Source organism: Rousettus aegyptiacus, unplaced genomic scaffold, assembly GCF_014176215.1.
Source record: "Rousettus aegyptiacus isolate mRouAeg1 unplaced genomic scaffold, mRouAeg1.p scaffold_m13_p_13, whole genome shotgun sequence".
NCBI classification, from domain to species: domain Eukaryota; kingdom Metazoa; phylum Chordata; class Mammalia; order Chiroptera; family Pteropodidae; genus Rousettus; species Rousettus aegyptiacus.
The window spans coordinates 31,109,284-31,125,592 of NW_023416288.1; the positions used below are offsets into that span (position 1 = coordinate 31,109,284).

General features: G+C 37.1%; 1 long non-coding RNA gene across 1 annotated transcript; it reads right to left on the bottom strand.

Moving 5' to 3' along the window:
• Positions 1–1,385: 1,385 nt before the first annotated feature.
• Positions 1,386–15,827, bottom strand: LOC107518159. The gene is made up of 4 exons (XR_001598760.2): positions 15,650–15,827; positions 13,479–13,726; positions 12,630–12,721; positions 1,386–12,191 (listed from the first exon to the last, which is right to left on the bottom strand). It is a non-coding gene; the product is annotated as an uncharacterized LOC107518159 (long non-coding RNA).
• Positions 15,828–16,309: the final 482 nt, after the last annotated feature.

A 16,309-nucleotide genomic window follows, 5' to 3' on the forward strand; every position in this document is an offset into this window, starting at 1 on the left:
AGGAATGATGGGTATACCTTAAGAATATTGTGTCATATGTGATTATAGCTGCGAGGAGGATGGCCATTAATCAAATAATCAGGTAGATACAACTCACTCTATGATGTTAACTTATTTTCCCAGCCACACTTTTCTTACAAAAAGGAGTTTATAAGCAAATTTACCTGGTAATATCAATGGAGGTTATCGTAGGCTCATGTTTATATATTCTTTTTTTCCCCAATTAGTCATTTGCTTTTAAGTTTCCTTGTGATGTCTTTTGATATGTAACAGGCTTAAGATTCTATGTAGCCAAATCATTAGTATTTTCCTTTGGGGTTTCTTCCTTTGCATTTATGTAAATATAGCCTTCTCCACCCTCAAGGTCATAAAAATAATAAAATATTCACTTAATTTTCTTTCAAGTTTTATTATAGCTTTATCAAAATATTATTTTATGTTTAACTTAAACTTTAAATACTGTGTCCCATGGTACTACTTTGTAAAATACAGTTTATTATTACATGCACTCAAATAAGAATCCAATTTTATTACCCTGAAACACTTATGCATATTTTTAAAGCTTAAAGTAGAACAATTTGTCATGCCTTCTAATGTCAAAATCATAAATAGCTTGTAATTTACCACAACAAATTAGGTCACAATTTTTTTACATTGCTCTTTCTTCACCTTTTTCTTCATACACTTGCCATATGCCAAATTAATCCCTAAATAGTGTTTCTTCTGTGTTTAATCTTTACTCCTTGTCATTGCTGATTTAGATACATATAAATAATTCACCAGGCTGAGAATTTAGTCTACAACTCATATATGCTTGAGAAGCTTGTTCTTAAATGAATTTTGTGACCGTATTTTCACATTCACTAGAAATAAGCAAAATGAAAACAGTAAAATATTTGGATTTCCTCTGCCTATAGCTCTGTTCATATAGGTAAAAAAAATACATATCTCTCAAATAATAATTTGAGAATTGCACTCTTCTGTGGAAACACTACTTCCCCCACCCAACCTTCCCAATTTTTTTTCCCAAGGGAAACTTCCAAAACATTCATCTAGTACTTCTTAGCTCTCAGAGAAAAACAGAAAGCTTCCCCTGGCACTTTGATACCTTTTGGAATTCCTAACAGCTTGGAATTCATACCAATTCAACTCTACATCCAGATGCTATTAAGTATGTTTCCTCCTTAAAGTTAAAATTTTTGGAAAAAAAATAGAGCTAAAATGAGAATGTACTTTAAAAAAAAAAAAATCACTTGAGATTATACCTCAAGGGACTGAAAAAAAAATAGCTTACACTTAATTGTTGTACAAATGGTTATTTTCAGAAAGAAACTCTGATTTTATTATATATAATATATGATAAATATATATCACATATTCTACTCTATAGTACAGTGATAATTATGAAACCGCAGGACTTTTCTTTGCCAGATCTACAAGATAAACATAATTAATATGCTGTCACTCTTTAGGAAAAAACTAGCCTGATGGAAGAATGAAATAAAAAGTAAATATACATAAGTATTGCCAGAACGTAGACTTTCCTTTTCAGAAGCTTTCTTCTTACTCAATTTTTGGAGAAGAATAATATTTACTTGTTCTGGAAAATGGCAGTTGTCGTGGGCCTTTCCTCACTGACCACAGACTTGCCTTTTATGGGATCCCTCCATCACTAGAAAAGCTTCCTAAGGTCCTTTACCAGTCAACAAGAAAGTATGGCAGTATCAGTATCACCAGTGACTCAGCGAGAAAAGAGAGAATCTGGTTTCTCAGCCCACATACAATGAGGCTTAAATCACCTGATTTAGATAGAATCGTCACTGTCTATACAACCCTTTTCTTCCATTTTCTTTAGTACTTTTTCCAAACCAATTTTTAGGAGAGGATACCTATTTCCTAATATTCATTAATTAGGAATAGTTTTTATTCTAAATTATAATATATAAAGCAAAAACATTTATTAGACCATTGCTAGAAAATGTTTGGTTATTTCCAAACTCCTAATTAAATTTCCATAATTTTAAATTATATCTTTTTTTCCCAAAGTTATAGTCATGTCTTTGAGTTAGTGCTCTACATTTCAAATTGAAGTCTTCACTGATAACACCTTTAAGATCTGTGCCATAGGGAATGCTTTCTGAGAAATTAAATGAGTCAATGACATATTTCTATGATCATTAATTGCATGTCTGACAATGTTTGCCAATAAGACTTTATTGTAGTCTCGGCTTAATGATGTATTTTCCTATCCTACTTATCTCAGGGGCACATTGAGAGGATGCATATGGAAACAGTGAAATGTGAATCAAAGTAATTACATTTTAAAGATTTGGGATCTTTATTACAATTACAAAAAGCCAATAACATAGTTTATTATTCTTTTATTTCAAGTCTTTGACGTGTAATCCTATAGATTGCTGAACTGATATATTTCACAAATTGCTTTTAAAAGGGCAGCATCAGTAATATTCCTTTACAAATTACTGCGTCTTGTTGTCAGTATCTTTTAAAATATTATTCTCAGCATATGTGATTCATGAAGACAGGCAGATGGTAAATTTCCCTTTGGCAAAATACATTGAAACTCATTCTGTTGTCCTTTTGCAAGTTCTTACTGTTATAAGCTCTTACTGTTAACAAATTGGATGAGAGAATGCTTTTAGGAGTATGATACTTTGAAGAGGGAAGATGAATTCTTTTCTCTTGATTGTAATTCAGTTATGTTCACAGCAGCCATAAATCACTAAAATGTTAAAGGTCACATGAATACCAGCTTGTAGCATATACTCTCTTCATTTGTTCTATGCAGCTACAGTTATGCATTTAGCTGGCAAGTGAAATCATGCACTTTTTTGTTAGGTCATTAGTAGTGTTCAGAGGAACGAAGCCCCTCTGAATATCACCATTAAAAACTATTTCACAGACAATGAAACCAGAGACCAAAATCATCTGGGAGTCAAAACTAAATGATGGGAATGCAGTATAACCCATTGAAAAGTTTCAAGAAATAAGCAGCGTAAACCTTAACGATCAAAAGAAGCCTGAAAGCCCCACATTTCTCTGTAGAAATGTACTTGGGCATCAATGTTTCCTTGTCACTCTCCTGATTCTGTGTTGGTTAAGAATATAAAAGGATAGGAATGTACATATGTATAAATTGCTATTCCTCGCCCTGTCTCGGTGCAAAGAGGCTTCCTCTGGTGCCTCCCTGGACTTTTTTCCAGCTTTGACAAAAGCTCAGGGGCTTTCTGGCAAAAGAAAACACCCCAACAATCTTTGCTAATGTTCCTGTTTGGGTCTAGATCAATTTCCTAGAAGCCATTAACAGATAACTAATTTACCAATATTCGGTTTGAAGAATCTTTAAAAATAATAATGTATTAGTGAAAAATAGTTTCACAAAGATCCCTCATATTCAGATAAGCCCCTCTGTCTCCGCTCGCTCCGCCCTTTCTCCCTTTCATGCCCTCTCAGTTTCCAGCTGCAGTAAGAAGCTGGAGCAGGACAAACTGAATGTCCCTCAAACTTTCATTATGAGTTTTTTTCCAGAAACAACTACTGTTGTTATAACAGTGAAACGCAGTCATCCGAAACTAAATAATTAATGGAAACAAGTAAATTAGCTAAATTGGCTTTCAGACAAACTGCTGTCTTCGTGTTTTTATCGAGCTCACAGGATGCAACTATGTGTTTAGGGGCGGAACTGGGTAGGAAAAGGGACATCTGTACCGAGAGCAAGTTTCCGTCACAACCGTGACGTGGAAGTGCCCCGCAGACAGCACGGTCAGTGAACACACAGCAGCGCCAGCCATTGGCGAGGCTTTGTGGTGTGAGTAAAATGCAGTGAATCCAACAGCTGCAAATTAGAGTCTTATGGACTTATGGGACAGGTGTGCTGGCAAATATGTAGCTCCAGCCCCTGCTGGGAAATTCCTCCTTGGGTCTAACCCTTCCTTTTGTTTCTCTCCTCTTGGTATAATGTTTTTGGCATTATACCATACTGTACTTTTTGATGTGCAAACTAGTCTTTTACATGCTGACTTCTAAGCCTCAGAAGAATCCTACGAATTAGGTGTTATGTTTTCCCTAGGGGAGGAGGTAGAACTCAGTCATGTTTGGTGACTTGCTCAGTTTCAAATATGCAGTGATTGATGGGCCAAGGATATGAACCTAGATTTTTGAGTCTGTATGTTATGCCATGTCAACCACATCACACCGCCTATGACTTACATTGGTGGAGGCACAAATAGATTAACCACCATCTTTCACACAATATCTACAAAGCATCGAGGAAACATCTGGTCAAATAAAAGGTAGGAAATGCTTTAGACTGTCTTCCTTTGGGAAGCTTATTATGTATAGTAGCTAATTAAAGGTTCTGAAAAGTCCTGAAGGAAAGGAAATCTGTTTACTTTTTCCCAGCATTTTTCTATTTTTTTAGTCTATAGAACAATTTTTCCATTTAACATGCATCAGTATTTCAGAAAGAAATGTTCCATAAAAGACTGGTAGCACTGCCAGGTAAAATACAGGTCTCCTAGCTAAAATTGAATTTCAGATTTTAAAAACATTTTTTAAGAGTAGAAATATATCCCAAATATTGTATGGACATAGTTAGAACAATTATTTGTTTGTTTGTTTTTTGTATGAAGTTCAGATTGGTGTCCTGTATTTTCCTTTGCTAAATCTGGCAATCCTAACCTTGGTCTTTACTGGTTACTGTCTTTCCTTTTCTGAAGGTACTCAATGAATGATAAAATGTAAGAAGAGCCGTTCTAAAGCATACTTACAGTTATAAGTATTCTATTGTACAATGTAACTATTGGAACAGGAAATACGATGGCGATTAGTATTACACAGTAATGAGGAAAATAACCAAAACGTCAGAACCATAGAACGAATTAATTCTATACTTTTGAAATATAAGTTGGAGTTATAATGATAGCTTCTTTTTTCACAAAAGCCCTTTGAGCATTTTGAATCCTAGAATAGACTCGTGGAGCGGGCACACAGCAAAATCAAGGCAGCCGGCTGACAAATAGCAAAGCGATTTGGGACTAAAGTATGTCCGCGGAACCATCTTCAGTGCTTCCTAATTAACTCCAGATGAATGGCCAGCCCCACTCTCCCAGTGCCATTAGTTAGGAACTGCTCTTGTCTTTGGTTCAGTTCTCTCCTTAACTCCACATATCTAATCACTCTCTAAGTCCTGGTCCATCCTACCTCCAAAATAACGTGTCTCTTCCCCTTCAGTGGTAATGCTGTCTACACTTCTCATCCGCAGACACTCCTTATGCTTTACCTACACCTCCAGTATCTCCTGATGGGTCTCCCTGCCTCCAGTTTCTCCCCTCCATAATCCCTCCTTTAAAACACTATCAGAGTTGCCTTAACACTCACAGTTCAAATGTTTCCATTCTGCTCAAAAATATGCAATGATTCCCTCTGCCCACATTTGTTTGCTAATGTTTAATAACGGCCCACTGGCCAAGGCAAGTCACGTGACAAAGCATAACTGCAAGATTTAGAAAAATAGGCTCCATCTCTGATGGAGCTGCAAAAGCGCATTGTAAAGGGGTGTGTATAGAGAGACAGAAAGAATTTGTGGCCATTTGTTCTATCTACCCCATACAGACACTTGACTAAAAGATAGTCAGGTCTTTCAACTTTCACACCTTTTCCATCATTCTACACTGCCGGTTCAAAATGAAGCACCCAAAATATGAATTAGTTCAACGAACTCTTTTATGAGGCCACAAGAACACCAATAAGCTGGTTTTTGACATAGGTCTTCATACCTTGCATCTTTCTTTGGTCTCTGTGCCTGCTCTGACTTTTATTTAAAATTGGCACATATGTCCCAAGTTGTCACTTGGACTCGGGAATCTGTATGTATAAAGGGCATAACTAGTGAAGGAGAAGCTTCAACTAGTTAACACATATATGGAAAAATGTTCAATTTCACTACTAATTACAAAACTCAAATTAATGTGACACAATTGCCCCTCCACCACCCTATTTTTCTCCTAGTGGCTTGGTTTGTTACTTGGGGTTTTTAATCAAAAGACCTGGTACTTCAAGTAGAATGTAATTTAAAATATTCATTTTAGAAAGCTTTTAGCTAATTACTATTCTGTGAATCTCTCCCAAGGAAAGAATCTTGAAAATGAAAAATAGCTGCATGCACAAAGATGTTCGTTATCCAATTATTTATATTATCATAAAACTGAAAATTATCCAAAGTTTGTTCATCATTAATAGGGGAATAACTTAAACCATCAAATGTTAACTGAAAATATTATACACTCACAAAATTATACGAACTATGTAAAAATAAAAACAATATGCTTATAAAATTTAGTGAAAGAAACAGCTCATAGAATTTCCATATACCTATCCCTATACGTAAAAACAAAATACATTAAAACTATAGAATAAATACTGGAATTAAACATACCACAGTAAATTGTACCTGTCTGTATGTTCTGTGTTATCATTATTAATCATGTATTTCTTAAAAAAAGAAACTGAAATTATCTAAAGTTTTGATTTATCCTATAGTTTTCTATTTATATGTTTCTTTTATTTTTTAATACTAATACTCATACCTAACCTTTAGCAGATTTATAAATTGGTTATTAAATGTTTAGCACATCTTCTGTTTATCCATGTTTACTTTGCTTTTCATTTTCAATTAGAAATTAGAAATCTAGACAGCTCTAATTTTATAATGAGCTACTGATGCCAGTATATTTGGGATTTAGGAAATTCAGACCATCAAGTCTTAATATTCTCCCCCTAGTGTACATACCAATTTATGTATAACTTTCCTTATGGGCAGTACCATAGAATGAGATTTGTGATAAACAATATAAATAATGCTATTAAAAAGACGATATATCTTGTGTGAAAAGATTTTAAAAACATGTACAAAATTTTAGAACCAGGAGACTACATTAGGATATTTTGAATATTTCTTTTCATCTAAGTACTTCCTTACCTTTTAGAGTTGGAGAATTTTAATATGTATATTTCCTTATTCTATCTCCAGTTTGTATTAATTTTTGTTTTTCCAGAAATCTTTAACCATCAGTTCCCTGAACTATGCCCCTAATAATCTATTTCAGAGTAAAATACAAAAACAATGTAAAAAACTATGCACTTTACTCTGAAATAGAGAAACTCTGAAACTTCACTAAACTTGATGCCCAAATATATTAAGTTTATTGTCTTCACAAGCATATGATTTCCAATGATATTTTTCAAGGTTATAAATCAAAAACAGATTAGATCGGGCTGACATAGTGAGAAATAACAAGTGTAGTGAGCTGGTTCTCAGTTGTAGATGACAGAATCCGTTCCCTTTTAGTTTCAATTAAGAGATTTATTGTGGCAGATTGGTAGCCTATGAAATCACTGAAAGAGTTCTAGAAAGAGGCTAAAGACTCATGTTCTAGCAAAGACGCCCAGAGCCACACCCTACAAGTCCCCTTACGTGTCACTGGCCACACTTGGGAAACTGCTGAATCCCTATGATGAGCCACCACAGATGCCAGCCCGATAGTCACGTTGCCTCTGCCACAATTTGTGCCAGCAAAATGGATGTTTTGCCCTGTGCTTCTTTTCCCGCACAGCTTGGTTTTAAATCAAAGTGTTGTACGAGGCCATGAGACTAAATCACGAGGCTATTGTGGCACTTTGTTTTGCATTTTCTCAGAGGAACGCTCATTTAAATTATGAGTAGAGGGCTGAAACATACCCTTTAGTAGGGAAGATCATAACCTCAAATTTACCTTGTTGTTTTTAAGTCTCCTATCACCCCCAAGAAGAGAAGAAGGGTCCTTCGGGCTTCTGAATATTCATTAAGACAAATTATGTCTCTCCTGAGTTATTTCTCTGCCTACTGTAATAGTGCCTTTTTTCTTGGCAATCATCTCATTAAGTATTTGCTACCATTTCTTTATATTTTTGTAAATGAGATGAACCTCAGTATTTTAACTGATGTACCTCAAAAGCAAGTAGAAATGCAAATTCTTGAGCCTTACCCCAGATCTATGGAGACAGAAACTCTGGGGGTCGACCTGCCAATTGGTATTTTACAGAGCCTGTCAGGTGACTCTGATTCACACTAAACTGAATTTGAAGAAGCATGGCTGTATAGAATTGGTGCAATGAGGAAAAGAGATACAAATGCCGTAGGACTGGGCCTGGCTTTGGGGCAACGTCCCAGTAACTGAATGCTTAGTATATGTACTCTCTCTGTATCAATTCCCCCAAGTCTGCACTCCCATCTCCCTTTTCCTAAGCCTCTATTCTCTCTTTCCCAAGAAAAACTGAAGTCACAGAATCACAACCTGTGAGGGATCTAGAGGTTCTTAGGGAAATTCTACTGGTAGAATCTACACATGTTGGATCTTGAGTAGACTCTGCCTGTTGCCTTTACACCTTCATTCCTGCCCTCGCTCTGGTCTTCTTCAGCTAACCTGCTAGTCCTTCCCTGTTTCTCAGCAACCTTCTCCCTCCTTCTCTTCTCTATTCCATCACAAAGAAAAGCTCCGACATACTTAACTCTCCAATTACTGATAATGTGGTCCACATGGTGATGAAAGAGCCAATTAGTCCAAATGCATTTTTCTTTTACAGAACAAAAAAGAGCTAACTGGCTATTTAAAGTCATGTAGGAACCTCCACACACAAAGCCCAATTATTTGGCTTCATTTTTCACTTTCCAATTGCTTATATTGGTTCTGTGTAGACAAAACCTCAACTAATTACTCTGTAGGTTTCTGGCTCTGACAGTATCAACAGAATGTGGAAGTTGCCTGTTGGAAGATGTAGCCGAATGGGGTTCCCAGGAAGAGGAAATCAACAACGGCTTTTCCCTAAATTTGGGTTCACATTTATTTCTAGTAAAAGCTCATAATGAAAATTGCTGTGTGCACTTGCTGACAAACACATTGAAACAAACAGAGCATCATTACTTGTCACAATACAGTTTTGCTCATAGCTCTTGTTTGGACAGCATTTTCATCATTTACCAGAATTTTGTTTTTCTAATCACCAGATTCATAGAAGTAAATGTGGACTATCAGGAAGAAAGAAAAAGCTTGAAAACAAACAGCCAAAATGCCACATTTTTATCAATCCCATTGTTAATCAATGCATTCCCATTCAGTTTAAAACCAATTATTTTGATTTAGCTGTACAAAAGAAAACTCTCCCTTTAAGCTACTTGAGGTACTAGAAATAACTTTTTAAATATCACAATTTAAATAGATTTCGCTAGGCAGATTATATACGATCAAGTATCAATTCTATTTGGGCAATTAAGGATCTTCAAAAATACTGTCAGGAGAGATTTGGGCTGCGATATATGGAGTGCTTTTATCCCTGTCAATCCCGCCCCAGCTTAAAATGTCTTTAGCACTGATGAACTCATCAATCTTCATCTCGTTTCTCTTAGGTCTGTTTTCTAACTCCCGTCGGTGTCATTGACTTCCCTTCTCGAAGGGTCAGCAGGCCGCATGTCCTCTGTCATTCTTGACACAAGACAAGGAGAATTTAACAGCTTCTCATCCTGGTACTGATTTCTGGGCCCCTGTGCTTCTCCTGACTTAAAAGTCTGGATTCGGGGAAATAGGAGAGGGCTTTTCCCTAAATTTGAGCCTATATTTATGATTTCAGGCTTGAGTTCCTGAGAAATTTGCTTTTTCTCTTCCTTTTTCCTTTTATAGTTATTACCATTGCACGTTGAAAGGTTTTTGCAGTGTTTCAGGCATAGTTGAAAGAGGTAAATCCCCACTGTAAGATTATGAGTGGGGTCTCAAAAATTTAACCACATCAAATGCAAAGTTTTTTATTGCAAGGTTGATGAAATGATGGGAGCCAAGCCGAGTTACAGCCAGGCAGCTAGGGTTCCAAAGCCCAGAAACAATCACCGATCGCATTACATCTCAAATTGGCATACTATGGGGCCTCCTTGTATTTTTACATATATTGTTATCTCAGTTAATTTTCACAAAACTCTGTGAGAAAGATATGACTATTATTCCCATTTGACAGATGAGAACACTGCAATTTAAAGAGGTCAGTTACAAATCACTGTCATTTTCATCTCTAGCCCAGATGCTCGAGAGCCCCAGTTCTCATCCACCATGCTATAATTTCCTCTTTGTCACTTTCCTCGAAGCCTAAAAGCTTTACCCTGAACCCCAGCTCGGCACACACTGGAGACAGACTTTCCCGATAACATTGTCGGCCCCAAAGACTCTAGAATACTGCCTTTCCCTCTAACCGCGCCTAAGATCATCTGTCTGGTTGAGACCACACAACCTCTTAAAAGAACCACCTGCTTCTCACATTGAATGTAGCTTGAGTCACATTGGGTGGTGCTGGCATTTAACCCGTGTGAACTTAGCCAAGTAACTCGGTCTCTCTGACCTCAGCTTCCTCTTCTGCAAAATGAATATAATGGTACTAGTTATGCACTTTTTTCATATTGCTCAGCGGTCTCCACCTTTTTGGCACCAGGGACAGGTGCAGAATCTAATGCCTGATGATCTGAGGTGGCGCTGAGGCAGTGATGCTAGTGCTGGGGAGCGGCTGCAAAGACAGATGAAGCTTCTCTTGCTTGCCCACCACTCACCTCCTACTGTGTGGTCTAGTTCCTAACAAGCCATGGACTGATACCAATCCATAGCCTGGGAGTTGGAAACTCTTGATATAGAGGACAGAGAATATATGTATAAAGCCCATGCCCTAGTATCTGGTACCTAGATGGTCAACTAGTGAATGGTACCATTCTTATTTTTCCCAGTACAGCTACTAACTACTCGTCCACAGTTCAATAGGCTCGTATCTCCCAGCTATCAGTTCGTGACTATTGTGTCAGCCTCAAGTTTTGTCCCTGACCGTGTTTGTTCTCTGCTATTAGGAAAAAGCATCACCCAGGTTCCAAAACCCTGAGATGCAAGACGCACTAACTATTAAGACTAGTTTCTATTTTCTAAACATTGTAACTTTAACATTTTTTTAATATTTCATTTTGAAGTTAGAGTGGGAGAGCCAATATGCTATGAAATATTTTTTAACAGCTTTAATGTCAGTGACCTAAAATATAGCAAAGTCTTTAAGGGTTTAGCTGACAGAAAAGTCTTCTCTCCTTCCTTCTCCCTATGTATGCCTGTCTGGTTTCCTCTTTTTTCTAGTGACCCAACTGGGACCTCCTAGACTCAAATGGGATAGGAAGATTACAAGGTGCTAGGGAACCAATTTTCCCTGATGTCTAGAAAGATCCATTTGATCCCTCTCGATCAAAACCATGACTGTTTGTATTTCAAAAGAAATGTAGTGCTGGAGTTCTTTTATGGGCCCAGTCTTATAGAGATGCTGGTTTAGTATTATGGATGAACAGATGTTCCTCTGTGTTCTGATGAGCTCTGAAAAGCCTTCAGTTTCCAGAATGCATTCTCAGAACTCAGAGACAGAGAACTGAATGTAAAGAGCTGGGCTCTGATCATGTGAGGGAGAAAATGTTGAACTGCAAGTCAGGGGACCTGGGGTCCAATCTCAGCTCATTACCTATTCGCATCCCCCAAGTGGGGACTCATTTTTCTTACTTGCATTGTGGGAGATTTGGAACCAAATTTTTCTAAGAACCTCTAGAACCTTCACAGTTTGTGATTCTATGACTTCAGTTCCTCTGGGAGAAGAGAGAAAAGAGGCTCAGGAAAAGGGAGATGGGAGTCCAGACTTGGGGGAATTGATACAGAGAGAGTACGTATATTAAGTATTCAGTTACTGTGACATTGCCCCAAGGCAAGTCCTCAGTCCTAAAGCAAGGCAGTGTGTTGTATTAGAAAGAGGCTCTGAAGTCAGACAAACCAGGTATAAATCTTATTTGTACTCCAAATTTGCTATGTAGCCATGGGCAGGCTGCTTAGCCTATCTGAGGGTTAGATCTATAATCCATGTAGACTGGAGATACTAATGCTTATCTCATAGGGCTGTTGTGAGAGTTCCAGGAGAAACTCATGTAAAGTACTTATCAGATGGCCACACAAGTGACCCCCTCCTTTCCTTCACTCCAAGTCATAAGAAGTGAAGAACAGGACAGCCTTAAAGAGCATCAAATGGCCAAAGCAGGAACCGTTTGAGCAACGACATAGATCATGAGAGTGTTGGATCATAACCTATGGAATAAAACATACCCATTAGTCCATGCCAATAGAACAAATAAATAATTGAATATATAAATAAATTAGGATTTCCAATCAATAATATACAATAATTGTTACAGACAGGATCCTCCAATGAATGCCAGAATTAGTGAGCAAAATTGGAGGAGCAACAGGATATTTGCAGAGTATTAAAATATCTCCCCCAAGATGTTTATTATAAAGGAAAAAATCATAGCTTTATAGGGAAAAAGCCCAGAAGACACCACCTTCACCAGGTGATTAAGGATGACATGACTAGAATTCAGACATAGCAACACCATGTGCCCAGTGACAATGCACTGGGAAGGACATCCTTCTGTCGTCTCTTCCCCCAAACTACACGACCCCAATCTAATCATGAGAAAATGTCAGAGAAACCCGAATTGAAGGATATTCTACAAAATCACTTACCAGTGCTCTTCAAAAGTGTCGAGATCATGAAAGACAAAGAAAGACTGAGGAATCGTCACCGATTAGAGGAGACCATGATCCTTGACTGGATCCTGGGCAGAGAAGGGACATTAAATGAAACAGTGGGGGGATCCAAGTAAAGTACGCACTTTAGTTAGCGAGATTATACCGTGTCAATTTCGATTATTGTTATATATAAGATGTTAACCTTAGAGAACTATTACGGTGGAAGATCTATGGAAAATCTGTACTATTTTTGCATCTTTAGGGAGCTTAAAATTCTTTTAAAATGAGCATTTTTTTAAAAAAAATGAGAGAGCAATGCTCTTTTTCAGTTGGACATGATACATGAAAGTAAATATTTAGAAACTGTTTTAGCAGTAATTTTAGGTCTCTTGGATTTTAAATTCTTTTAAATTGAGGCTTCTTTTTAAAAAGCTTGATAAAGAGAAGGGTGAAAGTGTATCTTCTCTGGGAAGATTTGGCTTTACTTCATCTCTCCTGGGGAAGCTCTGCTCTCTCTCCACTGACAGATTTGTTTCCAACACTAGGAGTGTACCAAATACATTCTCCTACAAGTCTGCAAGAAACACTCCTAAGGAAAAAAGACAAGACTCAAATCCATTTTTCTTCTACATTGGGAATGTTATAGTGCTAGTCTTATTTAGGGAGAGCTTTTTGATCTTCATTAATTCTATAAATTGCCATTAATATTTATATTTTTTTATTTAAAAAAAAATTAAGCAACAAAGATCCCTTAAAGAGTTGGAATCAGACTCAAACCTAGAACTCTTCCTTTTGTCTTAAAGATCTTCGTCCAGTACTTAATTTTTGACCAGATGTAACTACCTTTTAACTCTGAGAAGATAGCCATCAAATTGGAATGTGGATCTCCAACTGCTTCAAAAATAGTGCATGTTTCTAGTTCTGAAATTATTTTTTCATAATTTGAAAGGCAGTGATTCAAAAGTTGTATTCTTAGAAAACAAAATTTCAGCATTGCTTTTTCTTTTTCCTCTTCTTTCTTCTTTTCCACCCCTGCCGTAGAAGTGTCGAAAGCATATAACATCAATGTGAAATAAAGACTTTGCCCTCTGCTGTAAAAAAATAAAGCCAAGGATTGATTAATCCCACCAGTGTAAATAGACCCTAGAAATTAGATTATGGAAACATCTGCTTAAGACATTTTCCGCCCCCCAGCCCCCACCCCTGCCTCTTCTTCTGTGAAGAAGACTTCTCTCTCATATGGAGAATAGGGAATCGACCTCAGTTAGGGGACAGGAAAGACATCCCACCTTGACACATCATGGTCATTCCCAGGACTTGTGCTGCACCTTTTCTCTCTGGAATTACAGGCTATAAAGCAAAATATATCTCTGGGGCACTTTAGGATGCTGTCTGTTTTACCAGAGGGAAGAAATTTCCAGGGAACAAAGCCAGCACGGGGAAAAGCAGATGTGAGACAGGGAGAGAGGGAAGACATTAAAGGAGATGAGAAGAAAGAGAACAGGCCAGAGAGGCCGAGGTTTCTATGAACATTTGACACACAAGCCTTCTGTCTCTGTTTAAAGTCTACACTCTTCTAGATGCTCCCTGCCCAGAGATATTCCTATTTTTCTTCAGCTAGGTGAGGTTGTCATTCTGTCACCGTGAAAAAGAGCCATCTTATTAGTTAATTATACCTCAATTAAGCCGAGGGAAAATATGACACAAGTTTTAATGAGGAAATAAAGGAATGGCATTAATGATAAAAAAAATTTAAATAAACATCTTGATGAACATGCTCACTTTATGTATCTAATCAGATAAAGGAAGCAACCAAGCTACATGGCAACCTTCTTTGCCTTGACAGTTGAACATGCCCTTGACCATGAAGTAGATTGGGTTGCGAAATCTTAATCGGAATTTAATTACAATCTTTCCAGCCAGGGCTTGTACTACAGATAACGCCAAAGAAAGTACAGCTGACTTTGATGCAATTTCTCTTCAGAATGTTGCTCATGTGTAAGGAAGAGAAAAAAAAAACATTGAATATATTCTATTAATATTTAAAGGTTAATAAATGTACATATTACTTCTAGTAATATAGCTGTATTTCACAACAATTAACGTCAATGGTTAATCTAGAGAAATGAGTATATAATGGTGAAATTATAAGGACTGTAGCATGTGGATGAGGAAAATATTTTGTGTCAAGGACATTATTCTCCTATTTACATGAGGAACTGTAAAAGTGGCATTTTAGATATCAGAAACTTGTGCATCACTTTATATTATTCAAAATCCAGATACGTGATCATGCGTGGGATCAACTAATTCTTTGTTTCCTAGAGTAGAACAAGGAATAATTTCACAAAAATAATTTACAATTTACTTCTGCCAAGTTCTTTCAAAATCCAGACACATTAATGTCCCGATTCCCCTTGACTTTACTACCCTCAGGGGCTTTTCTCAGCAGACTTATGAGCTTTACTCTCTTGGCTCATAAAAGAGATCAGAACATGAATGTTCAAGCCTTAAATCAGAACTATTCTTAATTAAAATAAAATCATGTTTATCATTTCTGTTCATTCAAGTCACAAGGCATTCCCACAGGAAACTAAACAAATGGCTGATTTACACGATTAAATTATCAAAATATCTAGTAAAAATTTAAAATATCTGAGTTCCTGGAAAGTGTGAAAGATAACACAGATATTTTTTTTGAAACATTCATCATGTACTTTTCAGTGAAGACCTCCCTCATTCCATATGCTCTCCCCTATTCCTTATCTCTTTTTTCCCCATTCATCTCTCTCCATTTTCTATTATTTTTTCATTTTTCCTTCCTTTTCTCTTCCTTTCATCATCCCTTTTTCTCACCTCCCCATTCAATCAATTATTTGGTTTGTGTTTACTGGGAAGCTAATTGGTTCCAGGCAGTGGGCTCACTACTGGGGATTAAACATGAAAAGGCAAAGTGCCTGCCATAGTAGTTTTCTATTGCTCGGTAACAAATTACTACAAATCTAGGAGCTTACCCCAACATCCATTTGTTAGCTCCCAATCCTGTATGTTCAGCATGACATGGTAGGAATCCCTGCTCAGGATCTCACACAGCCAAATCAAAGTGTTAGCCAGGCTAGAATCTCAATATACGTTCTGAGGACAAATCCAGTTTCAAGTCTATGTTTTTGGCAGAATTCACTTCCTTGCAGTTATAGTACTGAGGTTCTGGTTTCTTTGCTGTCTGTCATATAAGGTCCTCTCCCAGCTCTTAAAGCCACCCATGTACCTTTCATGTGGCTCCTCCATCTTCAAGCCAGAAACAATGTATCAAATACCCCTCATTCTTTGTATATTTCCGCTGCTTTTTCAAACACCAGCCTGAGAAAACTCTTTGCTTTTAATGGTTTATATGATGACATTGGGGCTCCCCAGCTAATCCAGATTAATCTTTCTATATAACAAAACATAACTCAGGAGTGATAGGTCATATTCACAGATCCCAAGGACGTGGGCTGGACATTTGTGGGGGTCTATTGTATAAATTCTACCTATTACATCTGCCATCACGGTATTCACAATCTGGTGGGAACAGGCAAACAACAGCATTACAATAAGATAACTGTACAAAAGGGATAGGTAAACAGAATATGCTATGTATGTAAAAGAGACTGTCATTCGGTCATAAAAAGAAG